The sequence below is a fragment of the Heterocephalus glaber genome, unplaced genomic scaffold (assembly GCF_053883595.1).
Source record: "Heterocephalus glaber isolate CG9 unplaced genomic scaffold, H.glaber_assembly_v1.0 deba00000594, whole genome shotgun sequence".
In the NCBI taxonomy this organism is placed as follows: Eukaryota; Metazoa; Chordata; class Mammalia; order Rodentia; family Bathyergidae; genus Heterocephalus; species Heterocephalus glaber.
This window is the reverse complement of record NW_028258151.1, coordinates 16,577,897-16,597,036: the sequence shown is the minus strand read 5'-3', so window position 1 is coordinate 16,597,036 and position 19,140 is coordinate 16,577,897. Positions and strand designations below refer to the sequence as shown.

Below are 19,140 nucleotides of genomic sequence, written 5' to 3'. Positions count from 1 at the left end.
TCATAAAATAGAATACGTTTTCCAATAGATTGGTTTTATAAACAGTAAAGAGCCAAAGGAATCAGAAACCAAAAACAGAAGGCAGACTGGTTGTTTCGATTTTCTTTGTCGGGTGGGAACAGAGAGACAGAACGGTAGAAAAATAACTGGTTAACATCAGATTACTAAGGGGATGGGGATGTAGCTCAGCAGCACAGCACCTGCCTGGTAAGCACAAGGTCCTGAGTTCGATCCCTCATATCAAAAAAATAAAAAGCCACATCAGATTACTAAGGAATTAAGGCAGAGGGAACTTCGTTATCATACCATCTAAAACTGGCCTGTTTGGGAAATTTAGCAATTTCTCAGAAGTTTTAATAAACAACTTAGTTTCAGTTTGGGAAAACTTTAACATGAATAATTCCATTTTGACTTTTAGTGTGGTCTCTTGGGGCCTAGGGCAGGAGCTTGGTCCAAAACAATGGTCTCCTTGGGCCGGGGATTTAGCTCAGTGGTTTTGCCACTTGCTATGCAAGTGCAAAGACCCAAGTTCAATCCCCGGTACCCAAAAAAACCCCCCAAAACAAAAAACAATGGTCTCCTATAGTTTTATATTTCAAGTCATAGCCAAATTTTAAGAGCAGCTGCAATCCTGATTTCTGCCCTAGGATTTTTAGACTATGCTATTGTTCCACAGAGTATTAGACTATGTTGCAGAATGTCTCGGTGCACAGAACTGAAAAGGTCGACCAGAAACTCCCTCTTTTTTTCTTAAGTTGACTGTTTGATGAGTGTTTGCAGCTTCTATCACTAGAGCCAGTTGCTGTCACATGGCCTCATGGCCAACTGGGAGTCTGGCTCCTTAGTGGGGACGGGGCTCTTCTCCTTGCCCTGATACCCAGGATTGTTTCAATGAGGCCTTAAGGCAGTGATGGCGAACCTTTTAGATACAAGTGCCCAAACTGCAACCCTAAACCCACTAATTTATCACAGAGTGCCAACACTTCAATTAAACCTGAATACTGAGGATTTAGTTTACAAAGGAGGTTTTTTTTTTTTTGGTACCAGGGATCAAACTTGGGACCTTGCACTTGTGATGCAGGTGGCAGAACCACTGAGCTAAATCCTTGGCCCTCTGAGGATTTAGTTTAGAAGAAACAATTCATATACTTGGCTCTCATGCTGACAGAGAGGGCTCTGGGTGCCTGCTGTGGCACACATGCCATAGGTTCACCATCACTGCGTTAAGGGTTTTCTCAGCCTTCCTGGGTTTTCACTACCCCTGTCCAGGTAGTTGCAAAATAACTGTTTTTGTTGACCTACACCATCTTTCTATCCCTTTTTACTTTTGGGGATACCCTTCCCTTTTTTCTTTTTACTGGTGATGCTTGGGATCAAAGGTAGGGCTTCACATGTGCCCCATAATAGCATTCTACCATTGATTTATGTCCCAAGCCCTTCTGATAGTCTTCAGTGGCAACTACAATATCTGGCATGATCCAATTCTGAGTTTTTTCAGTGGATTGAATGGCTTAAGGATATTCTCCTTAAATATCCTTAGAATAGAATAGAATAACATCTATCTTTGTTATTTCTGAGTAGTATTCTAGGAAATTGTTCTTTCCTTGAGCACCTGCTGTTCCCCTGTGGGTAGCACAGGCCCTGCCTGAATGCTGTAGGCCACAGACTTGGCACTGGCCCTTGCCTTCGATCACTTTGCTGTGGTCCAGACAAAATACATGCTTGTTCAACAATGACTAGTTAATATGAGACAGTAGTAATGACTGCTTTTTTTTTTTTGGACTGGGGATTGAACTTGGGACCTTGTGCTTGGGACCAGGTATGGTGCCACTGAGCTAAATCCCCGCCCAGTGACTGCTTATGGACTGCTGCTTCTGGGCAAGTGAGATGCTAAATGCATAAACACACAGGGAGTTAGCAGGGAAGTGGCATAGTAGTGTCACCAAGTGTGGGCTCTTGAGTCAGGTGGATCAGATGGAGTTTGGGCTTAGGCTCTTGGTAGCCCTGGCACTTCTGGCAAGTTCCTTTGCCTCTTTGAGCCTTGTTTTTTCATTTATAAAATAGGGGCAGTGAGATCTTCCTTATGTGGCAGTTGGGAGAGATCAAATGAAATAACTCAAGTGATGTAGTGTCATGGTGGACATATTAAAGGTGGCATGTTAATGGCCCCAGTGAAGGTCAGTTACAGGGATTCCAGTAGAGAGTAGAATATGAGTCCATAGCCCTGGAGGATGAGGAAACAATATCTGGTGGGTGAGATTATTCAGAAAAGACTTGTTGGAAAAGCAAGCCTTAGAACTATTGTTATATTTGGGTTGGGTGAGAAGAGGGAAGGGCACCCAGGCAGTGGCATGCTGGATGATCATGGCAATGAGCAAAGTCAGACATGGGCAGAGGGGGTGTGGGAAGCCTGGAAGGGAGCAGGTCTGGGCCTGCTTTGCTCAAGGGTGTGGAAAGAGCGAGTACAGTGGGGGAAGTCACTAGTATCAGGGCCAGAGATTCTGTGAATCCCAGCTGCATGTTGGGATTGGAGACCATAAGAAGCCCCAGACAGGCTCAAGCTGGCCATCCAGCAAAGAATGGGGTTTTGGAAACCTCTTCGGGCAGGCTGACTGGGAATGGGGGAGTCAGGAAGAGGTGTGGGAGCAGCTCAGCACGGAGTAAAATCGCAGGCAAGATTGGGCGAGGGCTGCTGTGGAAGGGAGAAGCGAATACAAGAGTCACAGAAGGAAAGTTGTCCTGGGGTAGAGAGAAGGAAGGAATCAGGAAACTCTTACTTGCAATCTTGTCTTCATCTTGAAGCGTAGGGCTGGGAAAATGACCCCATTTATGTAGGTGCAGATAGCTGATCCTAGGACCCTATCAGAGGAAGAGGAGAGAGTCAAGTAGAAATAGAGAATGAGATGGGCTACCATCTGTGGAGGTGGGCTGTTAGCCCATCTGAAAGTCCGAGAAAACTGACCTGGCTTGAGATCAGAGCAGTTAGGCCTGAGGATTTATCTGGAGAAAACATCATCCAGAGAAGAGAGGGATCTGGCAGAGTGTACAGATTTTTTTTTTTTTCAGTGCACAGATTTTTGAGCTGAGTGCCTGCACTGCATGCCTTATCTTCTTACTTCACTATGTTTTTGCCATCATTTCCTTGAGACAATAGCGTGGACTGTGTGTGAGCCTCCTGTTGCTTGGGGAGGTTGGGCTGGGAGGGCCAAGGCCTTGGCAGTGCTAATCACCAGAGGATCTGAGTGCTTTCCCTATATGTCCAGGCCTGAGAAGTCCAGGGCTAAAGAGGCTGAAGCTGAAGTTGCCTGCTAGCAAACAGGCTCACACTGTGCAAAACCGCGCGCACGCGCGTGTGTGTATTAGATTGGAGAGGAACAGGGTTAGGGCTGCTGTTCATTTTTTGGTGCATGGTACAGGAAGCATTTAGAAGGGAATTCTCATAGCATATTCAAAACATGAATCTTTGTTTTTGTGGGTTTTTTCCCAACTTTTTTTTTTTCTTTTGTGGTACTGGGGATTGAATCTGGGACCTCACACATGCTAGACAAGAGCTCTGCCACTGAACTACATTCTCAACCCTTCACCCAAATACTTGATCTTCATAGTACCCTTGCTGGGGCCTTGGAATGGGGTTTGGTCAGCAGAAAAGACAGGTAGGGCATCTTCTGCCAAGAGGGAAGAGCTTTGAGACTGAAGTCACAAGGTAAGAGGTACTTTGCCTTCCAGGGAAAGCTGTGTGCATCCTGGGTCTGACCTCTTTCTTTCTTGTTCTTACAACTCTGAGGCAATTTTCTGTCCCCTGATGACTTTTCTAACTAGAGACAACACTGGCTTAAAGAGGCTTTGCCCCGTAGAGGGCAGATTAAGGGTATTTCTGGGAGAGAGGACAAACTCTTACCAGATTTACGGCCCCCCAAAGAACATTTCAGCTGCTGCCTCTTTGAGATTTTTGTTCCAGATCAGCCAGCCTGGCAAAGCCCAAGAGTCCTATCATTGATGGAGCCCATCCAAGGGGTCTCTGTGGGACGTGGCTTGGCCAGGCTGACTTGAGATGATTACCCTTGAACCTGATAGAGTCTAGGATCATTCCTAGAGTGTCAGCCCAAAGGATTAGTGTTTAATTTCTTCTTTTTTTTTTTTTGGTACCAAGGATCGAATTCAGGACCTCCTGCTTGCCAGGCAGGCACTATGCCACTGAGCTAAATTCCTGGCCCTAGTGTTTAATTTCTTTAGAAAGTGACTATTTTATTTGAGTACTACTTGCACCTGGAACTAAATGTAAATGTATCAAAATCTTTTGTTCCCAGTTCCCCTATCTAGAGGCTGCCTCTGGTTAAATTATCTTGTCTGTCATTTTAGAGACAGCGTGTCCATTTAAAATAGAAGAATATTCTTGTTTGCTTTCTTATACCCTCTTTTCTTCCATACCTGTCCCTGCCAAGGCTCCTTTCCTTTTCTATCAGCATACCTTGGAGATAGGCCTATATCTGCACAGGTGAATCTGCCACACTTTTTAACAGCTTTGTGGCATTCCACTGTGTGTGTGTGTGTGTGTGTGTGTGTGTGTGTGTGTGTGTATTTGTGTATTTGTGATACTGGAGTTGAACCCAGGGACTTTGAACTGAGCTATGTCCCTAGCCCCTTTATTTTTATTTTTTATTTTGAGACAAGATCTTGTTAAGTCACTAAATTGCCCAGGTTGGGGTCAAACTTTGATCCTCCTGCCTTAGCCTCCCAGAGTGCTGGGATTACAGGTGTGCACCACCATACCTAACTCAACAGTTCTCTCCCACCTCCCCATTCTCTCCCATTTTCTCTCTCTTTCTACTGGGGATTGAATCCAGGGTGTCAAGAATGCTAGGCAAACAGTCTCCCACTGAGCTGTACCCCCAGCCTAGATTGTTTTTTCTATTTGGTGTTTATTGAAAAATACATCACATTTACAGAAGACATATTTAAAACATGTACCTCAAAACAAAGCATACATCTATGTTTCTGCCCCCCAGTTTATGGCATAAAAGGTTAGGACAGTATAAGCCTTTTATGCCTTCATAGAAGCCCTTTACCTCCACAGCTATTCTGATTTTTGTGATAATCATTCTCTTGATTTTTTTTTTTTCAGTTTTCCCACCTATGACCAATCTCTAAATGGTTCATTTTTAAATTTTGCCTGTGTTTGAACATTTTAGACATGGAATTATACTGTCAATCCTTCAACTTGCTCAGCATTACAGTTGCAATTTCATACATGTGATGCACACAGCTCCATTAGTTTTTACTGCTGTAGAACAAAGCATGAAGTTGCCACATGTATTTCTCCTTTCTGTGGCTGAGAAGCCTGTGGGCTTTTATTTTTTTGCCCTTAAGAATGACACTGTTGGGGTGGGGATTTAGCTCAGTGGTTTTGCCACCTGCTGCGTAAGCGCAAGGACCCGAGTTCGATCCCCAGTACCAAAAAAAGAAAAAGAATGACACTGCTGGCCGGACATGGTGGCATACACCTGTAATCCCAGCACTTGGGATGTGAGGCAGGAGCATCACCATGAGTTTGAGGGCAGGCTGGGCTACATAGTGAGTTCAAAGCCACCCTGAATTATAGAGTGCGACTCTGTTTCAAAAAGGAAAACAAAACAAGAATGACACTTCTGGGAATGTTCTTGTCCATGGCTTCCTGTGGCACACATAAGCAAGTGCTTCTCAGAGGTATAAATGAGGAGCAGCATTGCTAGCTTGTCTGTCTCTTCTAGGTTATATGGAACTCGTTCCCGATGTGGTTGTATTCTTCCCACTAGTAGCATTGAGCATTGAGTGATTTCTGGGGGAAATTGGAATTTGGACTACAAATCTGTATATGAAGCTGTCGTGATTACAAGTTCTTAGGGCGAGTGGGTTCTTTTCCCCTCCAACTGTTCAGTGATAAGGATCAACACACTTGAGTTTTTTTGCAGATCATGGGAGCAGTGAGACATAGATCAGGTTTTTCAGGTATATTCTTATCCCAAGGGAGTGTCTTTTGAAAGTCCAAGCTTCACTGCAGGAAATATCTCCTTAGATTTCCCCCTATATCTGGGCTCTGGACTGTGCCCTGGTGCCCTTTGGGGTTTTAAAACTGAAGCCCAGGCTTTCCCTGGTTCGAATAAATGTTTCAGTGATTACTTGCCTCTTGGGATTTCTGCATCCTCCTAGATTTTAGCCTGAATGTTTGTTTTTTCCCCCAATGTATGATTTTAAGAAAAAAATTAAGCACATAAACATATGTGTATATATATATACATATATATTTAAGTATATATAAGTTATAAGTGTACATGCACATACAAATTACGTGTTTACACACATTTTATCCTGCATACATTTAAAAATTAAAAGAATTTTATTAGTACATGTTTGCAGCACATAATGTTTACATTCATTGAGGGGAGTTGATATATGTACATAACATATCTTAATTCTTTTTATGTCCCTTCCCTCTCCCCTTCCTGGATCTGCATTTTTAGTTATTTTCAGTAGGAGGGATGGATGGTTATCTGGCCCAGCTGGAAAAACTGCTTCCCTTTGAAGGAGTGCTTTTGAGAGCAGTCCTTGCACCTCTTGGAATGTGGCTTCTGCTCTCAGGATTCTTCAGTTTCACACTTGGGCCCTGAGGCTGCTGATCACAGTGATGGTGATACAGGGGAAATAAATATAACTCCCAAACCTGCTAGATTTCAGATATGCCAAGTTTGTGTTCCCCCAAATCAAAGAATGAATTCTAAGGAACAACAGAGGTTAAGAGTAGGAAATATTTATTGAGAGAGATAGACAGCAGGAGACCCAAAAGGGGGTTACCAACGAGCCCACTTCTCAAAGGAAGTTTTATAGAGCAAAATCACAAAGTGGGTATAAAGTCATGAGGTGGGTACAAAGTGGATCAAAACTATGATCAACCAATAAGATTACAAGTATAGCTGCTTAGGTAATATTGATCTAATGGGGAAGCAGGTAGCAAGTGCACATGGAAAGGACAAAGACCTTTTTAGGGAGGGATGGATCAGGAGGTCCTGGCCACCCACCTGGGTGGCTGATACTTATCTAGACTTTATTGGACCACGTGATACCACTTAATCCTCGGGGAGGCATGTAGGCTTGGTCATTCCATCTTAATCTTGAGGCCTTCAAAAGATGCACCTCCAGCCACAGTTGTAATATGTTCTCATAGGCATTGACTCTCTTGAGGGCCTATTAATATTTCTACCTAACTTAGCTGTCTATAATAATGGAAGTAATTTGGGCTGCACCCCCAGAGTTGAAGTATTCTGATGCTTGGATCTGGAAGTCTGATCATCGTTTCAAACTCAGGACACTGATTTGTCCCAGAAGACAACTTTGTGAATTTATAACAGGAGCTGGAATCTCTAGGGTCTGCTGCTTGTGGTTGTAAAGATTTGTCATTGACCCATCTGGCCTGAGGACTTGCATTTGGTAGTGTAACCAGGGTTACTTAGAAAGCAGGAGTTGCACACAAGCAACAATGAATACTGTGTCTTAAGGTTTTTTGTTTGATTTCCCTTTTTTAAAATGAGAGATTACCAGGGCCAGGGATTTAGCTCAGTGGTTCCATCGCCTGCCTCATAAGCACAAGGTCCTGAGTTCGATCCCCAGTACCAAAAAAAACCCCCCTAAAAACAACAACAAAAAAAATTAAAAAAATAAAATGAGAGATTACCTTATTTCAGACCCTGTGAGCCTCCTTGTCCCTGCTTGAAATTCTCATTTTCATGTAATGCTTTTTCTAAATATTTTGCTATTTTAACCTTTTGATTTTGGAAATTCCCATAACAGTCACATTTTTTGAATTCCTGAGTTGACTGTGAAACCCATTGTTATTCTGTTACTGCCAAATCCATCTTGGTAGCTGTTAATTTTAGGCTGTCCTGATTCTTATTTTTAAAAAAAATTATGTTGCACTCCTACTATCTAGATGTGGCAAAGGCGACCTTTTTATTTTACATGGATCTAGATTATTGTGCATGTGACGTGCCTTCCCACATCCGTGTGTGTGTGTGTGTGTGTGTGTGTGTGTGTGTGTGTGTGATCCCATTCAGGGCCTGCCTTGGTGCCACTTTTAGAGAAGTGGCCCTGCACCACAGGGCACAGACCCTGAGACTCAGGGAGCTTTAGGAATTTGTCCCTTGGACACTTCTTCCATGGGTGGTTGGCCTTCTATTTACCACATTCTCTTAAAGGGGAAGGCAAGGTAGCTAACACGTATTGATGTATTCATAAATATACAGGTATTATGTCCAAAGGCAACATCCATTTTTCTATAGAGCTCTACCTTATTCATTATTACATTAAAGAATTAAAAGAAGCTTTCCTCCAAAACGCCCTTTTTTTTTTGGTACCGGAGATTGCTGGGTAACTGCTCTATTGGGCTATATCCCTAGCCTCAAATTAAAAAAAAATTTTCCGGTACCAGGGATCGAACTCAGGACTTTGTACTTGCAAGGCAGGTGGGGAACCACTGAGCTAAATCCCCGGCCCCTTCAAATTTGAATTTTTTATTAGCTCAGTTCTGTAAGTTGCCTTTGAATCCAGCAGTTGCAGTCATCATGTTTCTGGCATGTTCTGTCTGAGCTGGGGGCCTTTGTGAGTGTGGTCCCCACCAGTTGCCTGCTTCCCCTTGTCCTGTGTTTGTTGGCCTCTTGTCCCATTAGGCCTCTGCTCACAGTGTCCCTTCCTTTATCAGGCAAATGCCCCTGAAGGAGAAGCACCTCAGGCCTTCCTGGATCTCAGTGGTTCTGACCCTTACCCCAAAGTGGTCTTCCTTTTCTTTTGTCCTTTTGATAACAGACACTGTGCTTGTCACATGATATCAGTGTTTGTTTTCTGGGCCGTTTCAAGCAGATTCTTTTAATAATTTAAGAAAGGATTTAAACCAGAACACTTATCATTTGGTTAATTGTTGAGGCTCTTCAGAGGTGCTGGACGCTGCAGCAGCTGCCTGTTCTGGGTGTAGAGTTCAAGTTTTAGGTGCCTCATTCCAATGATCTTGGTGGTATTGCATCGGTTAGCCTGGAACCCGGAGCTGCCTTATCCATTCTCTTGACCACAGTATAGCAGCTTAGTTCCTGAAGGTAGTAGGGCTGAAGCCACACAGAAGCACCGAGTAGGCATCTTGGTTTTTGTTTTTGTTTTTTTTGGTACCCAGAATCGAACTCGGGTCCTTGCGCTTGCACAGCAGGTGGCGAAACCACTGAGCTAAATAGCCAGCCCATCCAAGTAGGCATCTTACTGTGGCACTTTCCAGATGATGATGTTCCCTGTGTCTTCTCATTTCTGCAAGGGAGATTAAATACACATACACACACATATATGTAATGTAAATTTTAAATTAAAATTAAAAATTTTTTTTAATTGAAATTTTTTTTTCAGTATAGGGCATTGAACCCAGGGCCTTCTGAGCAATACCTCCAGCCCTTTTTTATTATTTTTGAGACCAGATCTTGCTAAGTTGCCCAGGCTGAGCTTGTACTCGTGATCCTCCTGCCTTAGCCTCCCAGTGGTGGGCTCACAAGCATGTGCCACCACCCCTGGCTGATGTATATTCTTCTGGTTGGTTACCTTTTTTTTTTGAGACAGGGTCTTGCTATGTAGTTCAGGCTGGCCTTGAACTCACTGTGTAGCCCAGGCTGGCTTCAAACTCATAAGTAACCCTCCTGCCTCAGTCTTCTGAGCGCTGGGGTTGTAGGCATGTGCCAGCACATCTGGTGTTGATTTTCTTGTTTGTCTTAGACATATTTCCTTTTGTTTCTTCATGTAAGTTTCTCCTCTATGTTTTCTTCTTCTTTCTTTTAGTCCTATTGCTACAATCATTTCTTGTTGCTAGGATCTTGTTTCCTGCCTCCCTTGCGGCTCTCTTTTATTTACTGCAGGAAGATGTGAGCCTTTCCTGTAACCCCTTTGTGGGCCTGGGGTTGAGTAAGTGCTTGCCCATCTGACCTTGTCCCGGACCCATGTACCTTTACAGATACGTGGGTGCACACAATAGCATCTCTATGCTGGGATACAAGCACATGCCACCATGCCGGCAATAATTATCTATTTAAAATGTAACATGTGTATGAATGGTCATAGAATTATTTATAGTAACCCCAAAGTGGAAACAATTCAAACATTCATCAATTTATGGGTGGGATATTATTCAGCTACAAAAAGGAATGGTGGTGCACACCTGTAATCCCAGCATTTGGGAGGCTGAAACAGAAGGATCACTGGGAGTTTGAGGCCAGCCTGGGCTACATAATGAGACCCTGTCTCAAAAACAACAACAGCAAAAAGTAATACACAAAGTTTAATCACAACATGCTAGACTTTTTTCTCCTCTTTGTAGTGTGCCTGTATGTTTTGTACATTCATTCTTGTGTGTGTGTGTGTGTGTGTAGGGGGTACTGGAAATTAAACCCAGGGCTTTGTACATGCTAGGGAATTGCTCTATCAGCCACAACCCTAGCCCTTTTTATTTGTTTTTCTCTTCAGACAGGGTCTAGCTATGTTGCACAGGATTCTCTTAAGTTTCCAATCCTTCTCAGCCTCCCAAATAGCTGGAATTGCAGGTGTGCAACACTGTGCCTGATGATTCTGCACATTTTTGTAACTAGAATGCATGCATTATTAGGCTCATATGCCAAACAATTTTAATTAACCATGGTCCCTGTTCCTGGTCATATTGACTTATCTGTGATTTGCTTAATCATTTGTCTAATATTGGGTTATTTCTAGGATTTTGTGTTATTGATAATAGTAAGCTTTTGTGTGCAATTTGTATCACTGTGACAAATACCTGAGAAAACCAGTTTAGAGGAGGAAAGATTTATTTGACTCATGGTTTCAGAGGTATCACTCAATGGCTGCTTGGCTCCATTGTTTTGGGTCTGTGGCAGCATAGTACATCACGGCAGGAGCACATAGAGGAGATGCTCACCTCATGGCAGCCAGGAAGTGAAAGAGAGGGAGAAGAAGGGGCAGCAGTCCTAATAGCCCCTTCAAGGGCATACCCCTCTCACCTCACTTCCTTCCATGAGGCCCCACTTGCTAAAGATTACACCCCCTCCCACCAGTGCTGCAGACCGGAGACCAAGCCTGTAGCATATGGACTTTTGAGAGGCATTCAGGATCTAAACTGTAATAGCCTTGCTTTCAAATTTAATGTGGTTTTTAAAAAATTCTACTTCCTATGCTCTGACAGGCACTTAGGAAGTGCTCTATAAATATTTATTGAAATATCCATGCTTGCTAATCTCATTTCATTAGTATGGACAAATTGCAGTTTAGCTATAATTACCTATTGTTCTACATTGTTTCAGGAAAGGTACTATTCCTCAAATTTTGTGTCTTTTAGTAAGAGCTGTCCATTTTACATTTGTAAGCTGTGTATATGTTTTTTCTAGATAGGAAATAGCTTGCTTGCCTTTTGTGATCATAAAGGCAGTATCTGCTAATGTAAGAGATTCAGATACCACTGTCTTGCTGGACTTTGGCCTTTATCTTTTAGAGGTCTCTAAACAACTCCAGATTTGCAAAGGAGCCTGCTTCTTATTTATCTGCTATATCATTTCTGCCCCTATTTTCTCTGCCTCTTTAGTTTGCTTGACTTTTATCTTTCCTTCCAAATAGCTTCTTGGACACTTCTCTGAGGTAGGAGCCCAGGATGCCATTGTCCACTTGTCCAAAGATCATATCTATCCTGTTTGTAAATCAGGAGGTAGAATAGAGCATTTGTCATTTGTTCTGCCAAGTCAATACCCTTAATTCCTAACTTTTTTCTTTCTTTTTAAAAGTTTTACCTCAAGATTTTTCAACATTTTAAAGCTGTGTGCTTCTCTATGACCCATTTAAAACTCTGATCTATTACAGGCTCTTTTGCAGAAAAGAAGGACTTCTAGGACTCTTCTCTTTGTCATGTAGCACAGTGGCTCACTACCCCCTCTGAGCTGCTCTGTTTCTGGCCTCCTTTGCCTGCAGGGTCACTGCTCAGAGGACCTCCAGGTGGGACATGGTGGCCATGGTGGGTCACTCTCTGCTTCTGAAGCTGATACTACTGCCTTGCTTTTCTCTGTGGAGTTGCTTTTCCAGGGTGAGGATGCTCTCATACCCTCTGCACTCTTATTAGATACCCCCTTTGTAGCTAACAGCAAACTTGGATGAGAGAGTTCATCAGCACCAGGGCCACAGCCCACACAATGAAGTTCTTTTCATAATGGGCCTTCTGAGTGGTCCTGAAACCACCTTGCCAGCTTGTCTTATGGCTCTTGGTGCCCTTGTGTTCAGCAAATATCTTGTCCTCATGTCACCTGCAGCCAGAGAGAGATGGGCAAGGTAGAGGAAGAACAGGTGCTATGCCCTGGAGTTGGAGATGCAGTTTTGGAAGATCTTTTTTAAGACTGGGGATGTGGTCTTTTTAAACTGATGCTGATGATAGAAAGAATGTTTCATCACAGGATGGAGCAGTTATTTGTTAAATGAAAGTATGTCTCTGTAGCTGTCTCTTCATCCTTCTTGTCATTATTCTGCTTATCTCAGTTGTAAGCCCTAAAACCTATTTCCCATCCTCTCCCCTCTGATTTAGATTAAGACCATTCAGAATCCCTTTGCTTCTTTAGAAAGTCTATTCTGCAATAGTAGCTTCAAGGTGGGCTTCATGTACACAGAGACCCTAACCTATTCACAAGCACAGAGGAATTGTAATTAGTGAGATGGTGGTCTTGTTTTTCCTATTTAATCATGCTAGAGGTGAGGGAAGGAGCCACTTGTGAGTGATACACGGTGGGTCAGCAGCAGTGTTAGTTTTCCTCAGTGTGAAAAAATACCAGAGCTAATCAGCTTATAAGGAGGAAAGGTTCATTTTGTTTGGGTTCTGGTTTTGGAGGTCTCAGTCCATGGCTGGCTGGCCACATTACCTTTGGGGCCTGTTGGTGAGGCAATACCCCATGCCAGGGGCACAAGACAGATGAAGCTGTTTATCTCATGGTAACCAGGAAGCAAAGAGAGAGAGGACAGACAGGGCTGGAAACCCAAAATATCCCCTTCAAGGCACACTTCCTATGACTTCACTTCCTTCCACTAGGCCCCAGCTCCTAAAGGTTCCACTGCCTCCTAATAGCACCTCAAACTGATGACCAAACCTTGGACACATGGGCTTTTGGGGGACATTCAGGATCTATACTGTAGCAGTAACTTTCTCTCTTCAGACTCTGGACAGTCTGAAATCTGCAGGGACAGTACCAGAATATGGGCAAAACAAGATCAGAGTTCTTGAGTGGTTTTGTATCTACTAGTTGGGTTTTCTTCATTTAGAAATAAATTTATATAAATAAATACAACAGTAGAAGAATCATGGTACTGTATCTGTAAATACCAACAGGAACTAAGTTCATTCTGCTCTGCTGGGGTCTTTTTACCTGTTGTCTCTGCTGCCTTCAGCTGTCCTGGAGGTGAAAGGTATTGCCTTGAGGAAACAGAAGCTTTAAGGGGGAAGCTCCTTGCCCAAGGTCATCCAGCAGAGCTCAGATCCATCTCTCCGGCACTGCCTACACCTAGGCCTTCCTTCCTCCATCCCACTGCTGCAATGGATCACCATCCCCAGGGGCCGTGTGTTTGTGCTCTTACTGCTCCGAAGGGCTCTAGGTTTTCTCTTTGTCATTTTCGTGCTTATAGCCTTTGCAAAATCTGTAGCTTCCTTTCATTTTTCCAACCCCAGTAGCATCTGACATGATGCCTGGGGTCTAGGAGCAGGGTTCTTTGCTCAAGTATCTTGGCTCTTACCTGTTTTACAAAATTATCTTTGGCCTCTGTTCTCTTTTTACTTTCATTTCCTCTCTAGAATACTTCTTCTTTAGGGCTATAGCAAAGATAAAGATAATCCTGCCCAAAGGTTTGAAGAAATGTGAAGGTTTTTTTTAGCAAGCAGCCGAGTTTTTTCCTCGCAAGGTTGTTTGCCCACTCTTTGTTGCTTTAGTGAAAATGTGTTTTCTTCCTCACAGGCACAGGAAGCAAGTATATAAATGGGTACAGTCTGCTGGCGGTTGAGCTAAGGGCCAAGGAAGGCATCTTGTCCTTGCCCACGTTTCCTTTGTCACATGCCTGTGTTTCTGTGAGTTGAACAGGTTAAATTTGGGTCCAGGCCCAGCTCTGTTCCTTGAGGAGGTCAGAGCACCTGGTGGAAGGAGAGAGACCAAAGGGATGAGAGTACATGAAGGTGAGGAGTGGCTCTGAGTCCTGGGGCTACTGGGAACCATTGGTTGGAGTTTGCCCTCTGCCCATTCTGAATCTCCATCTAGGTTCCCAGAAGACAGTCCTTCTGGGGACAGCCACTCTACTTTGCTTTCAGTCTGTACTCACTCTCCTGTGCCCCTACATTTGCCTTAGCCTCATTGCCTGAGATGTGAGTCTGAGATTTTCCTTCCTTGCCAGCTGTTAGGCAGGGCCTAGTGGCAGGAAAAGAAAGTCAGGACCTTCTGTTGCACGTGGAGGATGATGGAATGCTGAGTGAATACTACTGGTTACAAGGCATGGCCCGCTGATGAATAGCTTGTGCCTTTCTGCATGCGTCTTCTGAGCCCACTGAGGTCCATCTGGTTGGCATATAAGGTCTAAGAATATCATCACTCTTGCTTTTCCCTCTCCTCCTGTCCCCTTCCTCTATGTCCCAGCAAGAGGCATAACAGTTCCAGGTTGTTGCTCATCACATACATATACCGTCTCCCCGTCTCTGCTAATGTGATTACTTCGGATGGAACCAGTCTCTTTCTGAGTCCATCCATTCATATATACTTGCAACAAGCAGCTTGTGCTAGGCACTGGGCTTCCTCACATTTTCAGGGCTCTCTCTGCTTTTAACGAGCTGGTGTCACTTATCACTGAAGTGCCTTTGCCCTGTGTCCATTGTATAAACCCAGGTATTCCTCAAGAAAGACAGCATCTCTTCCCCAAAAAGTTAAGGTCTAGGTTTGAATTCTGATCTCAGGCAGTGCCCCCTCACCACCAGGTCTCATTCTTTTGTCAACTTTTGTCCTCCCAACACTGTGTTATCTCTTTGCTATTCCTAGCACAAATTCTCAGGATTGGTCCATTTACTGCCTGTAACTCGAGGCCCATTTTGCTGTTGTCACTGCTCTTTTCCCCTGCTTCTTCCCACCAGCTAATAGCTTCTCATTCCTTCCCAGCCTGTCAGGCTCTGGAGGCCTCAGAGTCTTTAACATCAGCACACAGGCCCATCCAAGGCTCTGTAGAACACCCACTAAGGGTGCAAGTGAAGGGAAAATTTGCAAATAGTCACTCATTGTACCATTTGAGACTAACCCAGATGGCTTGGATCAGGCGACTTGGGCCCCTGGTGCCAGGATTGTGTATCTTTTTCACGGACACCTACTTGTTTGTATAGTGCTGGAGGCTTACTGGGATCAGGCTAGCTGCTCATGGAGCTGCCCTATGAGGAACTTCTGGGCAGAGCTCTTCCTCCCAGGGAAAGGACCAGATGACCTCTATTCCATGTGGCTCTGTTTTGAGGCCAGCCTAAGGACATAGGGAAGTCTTTTATTTTTCTGCCTCTCATCCTCCCCCAACCTCCATCTCATCTCCACATCCTGAAAAGAGAATGTTAGAAGTACAATGTTTATAGCAAGTGGGTCTGGAAACTCAGACCCAGTGGTTGTTTAGCCTCCCTTTGCAGGAGCCACAGGTGGAAGGAAGAATTCTAATTGCCTCACACATACATTTTCCCCTCAATGCAGAATTCTTTGGGAGGGTGAAAGAGAGGCCCATAGACTGCTGTGAGAGATGGACTTGGGCTTTTGACTAAAGATTTTACAGTTGATGATGGGGGCTTCATTGGGGATAAGAAGACATGCTGTTTTAGCAGAGAGCTAAGCACCTGTTTGTCCCCTTCCTGTAGCAAGAGGTCCTCCTTGATCGGTGATGGTGAACCTATGGCACATGTGCTTTGGTGGGCTGTTATCGTTGAAAGCTCCCTTGGCTGTTCTGCAAGGCCAAGGTGGGGCAGTGGCAGCTCTTGCCCCAGATTTCCCAAGTACAGCCAGATAAACCTCTCCCTTAGTGTACAGAATGCCAGTAGTTTTCCAGACCCTTCCCTCTTGTCAGGAATTGTTTCATGTCCAGCAGGCCAATGGACGTGCATTGGTTTAGGTGTTAATGTTCGGAAGCTGAAGTCTAGCTCAAACAAACAAGAGACAAAGTCTGAGGGCAATGTACAAGTAACTCGAATATCAACCTATTAACCAGTATTGGTCTGCCTGGGCCTGATTCCAGTTTTCCTTGGAGCTTACTTCTGAAATTTCAGACTTGACCTCTTTTCTTAGCTTATCAGTTCGCTATATCCTTGAATTCCTTTGTCCCAAGTAGGCAAAGGCAAGGGCCCATCTATACCAGTTTGCCAAGACTTTTTTGGTAAGCACAGTATTTTCTAATACATTCCTGGGAGGGAGTAGGGACCTCATTTTACAGATGATTTCCCAGAGATCACGAGAGACCAGGGCTGACTGAGATCCAAATATTTTACCACCAAATCTTGTGTACTTTCTGCAGTGCCATGTCCCTGTCCCTTTGGGGTTTATTAGTCCTATAACTATTTACCCTGTACTGACTTGGATCCCTGCTCTGATAGGCTTTGGGAAGGCCAAGCTAAATAAGCCCTGGCCTAAGGCCTTGCAGCTCCCAGGGACTCAGGTTCCCCAGAAACTGGGGTAGGCTGCTTGTTGCCCATGACCAGATTGTCTTTTAGGGAATGAGGCCTCCTTAGCCTTGTTAGGAGCACAGATTGCATGTTTGGAACTGCTTGTCAGTGAGTGGGACCGTCATTCTGTCCCCATCCACCTGAGCAGCACTGATGGAAGATGATAGGGGCTGGGCTGCTCAGTCCTCAGGGATTTAGTGAATGAGAATGGTGCCTGGTTCCAGTTTTCCTTGGAGCTTAGTTCTAGAATTTCAGACTTGACCCTTTTTCTTAGTTTATCCATTCCATACCCTTGAACTCCTTTATCCCATGTCTGGAAACCAATACTAGTTTTCAAAGACCCTTCTGGTAAGCAGAGTATTTCCTCATACACTGCTAAGAGGGACTGGGCGTCTTGTTTTATAATTGATTTACCAGAAGTCATGAAGGACCTGGGCTGGGATCTGAGTATTCAAATCTTGCACACTGTGTGCGATGTCATATTTTTCCTCCTTTTGATTCTGTTGGTTCCATAGCTATTACCCAGTTGGAATTGACAAGAGAGCCAGGCAAGAGATGTTCCCCTGCACAAAGGTCATTTGTTCTTGCCAAGCCCTTCAGCGGTAGCGTGTGTTCCAGCAGAATCAGTGCCTAACAGGAACTCAGGTTGGTGTGCTTTTCTTGGGGGCGGAGGATGAGGAATGACCAAAGCAGAGAGGACTGAAGGGTGTGAAGAGCATCTGGGAGATGGAGGTAGTGTGAGGAGTATTCGGCTTGAAGTGCTGAAAGATGTGAGGACTGAGAAGAAGGGTAATGAAACCAAACTTGGGCCTCAGAAGCCGGGAAGAGCCCTTCCCTCCCCGCCCCGCATACTTGTCAGGGCCAGGGCTGCTGCCTGGTTACCCTTTCTGTTCCTTTAGCATGAGACTTTGGGATATGTCGTAGAAGCCTTGGAGCCTGGCATGCCACCCCCTGAGAAATTGCTCATGCCAGGCCTGCAGAGGCCCATGGCCCCTCTCTAGCAGTTCTGGCCCAGGGCAGAGCAGGGCAGCCCTTGTGGGACAGAGCAAATCCTTCTGGGTGAGTGATCTATGACAGGCCCTCAGCTTCATGCCTTGCCTTGTAGCTGAGGGCAACTGGCTTTGTCTCCACAGCTGTGTTCTAGGCCCCTGCTACCTGCTAGAAAACAGCAGGAAAAGGAAGGCCCCACTATCTCCTGTCAGAGGAACCAGCAGAGGGTCAGGTCCTGCTCACTTTTGGCAGTGATCAGCGTTGCAGAGTAAAAGCACAGGGGTGATCAGAGGGCTCAACTCCACGGGCAAGGCATCCTTCTCTACAGCAGGCCATAAGTGGGTGTGGATCTCGGCAGAATACTGGAACCTCAGGGCGTTTCTGGGTAAAATAGGGTGAAATGGGGTAGAGGTGAGGGGAGCTTCTGGCAAATTCCTCCTGCCTCTTGCTGCAGTCTGGCTGCTGGCACCTTAACACTGCCAGCCTGCGACCTGCTTGGCACTTCCTCTAACCAGCCCTTGGTAGTGTCATTGTGGCTGAAAGCAGAAATGCCCCAGAGGATGGGGTCTTTTAAAAGTTGAATTAAATGCTTTTTTTGTTCGTTTGTTTTTTGTTTTTTGGTACTGGGGATCAAACTCGGGACCTTGCGCTTGCGAGGCAGGTGGTGGAGCCACTGAGCTAAATCCCCAGCCCAAATTAAATGCTTTTGCTTGGCAGTGGGTTACCAATTTGCAGGTTATTTGTGCTGGTTCAGGGCCACACATTTGCTGAGCATTTCTCCCATCCGAGTACTAACCAGGCCCAACCCTGCTTAGCTTCCAAGATCAGATGAGATTGGGTGCGTTCAGGGTGGTATGGCTGTAGATGAAGTAAATATTCTTTTTTTTTCTGGTACCAGGGATCGAACTCAGGACCTTGTGCCTGCAAGGCAGGTGTGGTGCCACTGAGCTAAATCCCCAGCCCCACTGAGGATTTCTTACAGAGGCTCGGTCTTTCTCCCTAGCAAGGTCCCCTTGCATGCTTTCTTCTTGGCTTTGTACCTGTGGACTTCACAGAGAGACACTGGCCAGGCTAAGGTGTGAAACACAGAACAAACCACCTTGGTACACAGTAGGAGCTCAGGGAGAGCAATAAAGGCCTGGTGAGTCACTGAGGGCTGTGAGATTTTGGCAGCTTGCTGACCCCCTAGTTTCCATTCTGGAGTGCACCCTTTCAAGCCTATGATTATAGCTGTGATCTCAAGGCCAGCGCCACCCTTGAGCCTGGGCTTATGTGTCCCCTGTCCCACACTACACTTTGGGGCTCACACTTTGTAGTACCTTCCTTCACACTGTCAAAGTCCTCCTTCCTTCTGGCTGGGCATTTCAAATCCAGATTGGGATTCACATTGGTCTCTTTGGTTGGGTCTCTCTCTTCCTCTC

The 19,140-nt window shown here is 44.9% G+C and overlaps 1 protein-coding gene across 6 annotated transcripts in view; it reads left to right on the top strand.

Moving 5' to 3' along the window:
- Window positions 1-19,140, top strand: part of Pc (pyruvate carboxylase) — a 119,689-nt gene that overhangs the window by 23,430 nt on the left and 77,119 nt on the right. The window contains exon 1 of one of the 6 annotated variants that reach the window (XM_087204994.1): window positions 17,272-17,374. The exons of the other annotated variants lie outside the window; for them this stretch is intronic. The gene's annotated coding sequence lies outside the window, so the exon portion shown is untranslated. Of the gene's footprint in view, window positions 1-17,271; window positions 17,375-19,140 lie in introns of those variants that run through there. 6 annotated transcript variants of the gene reach the window in all.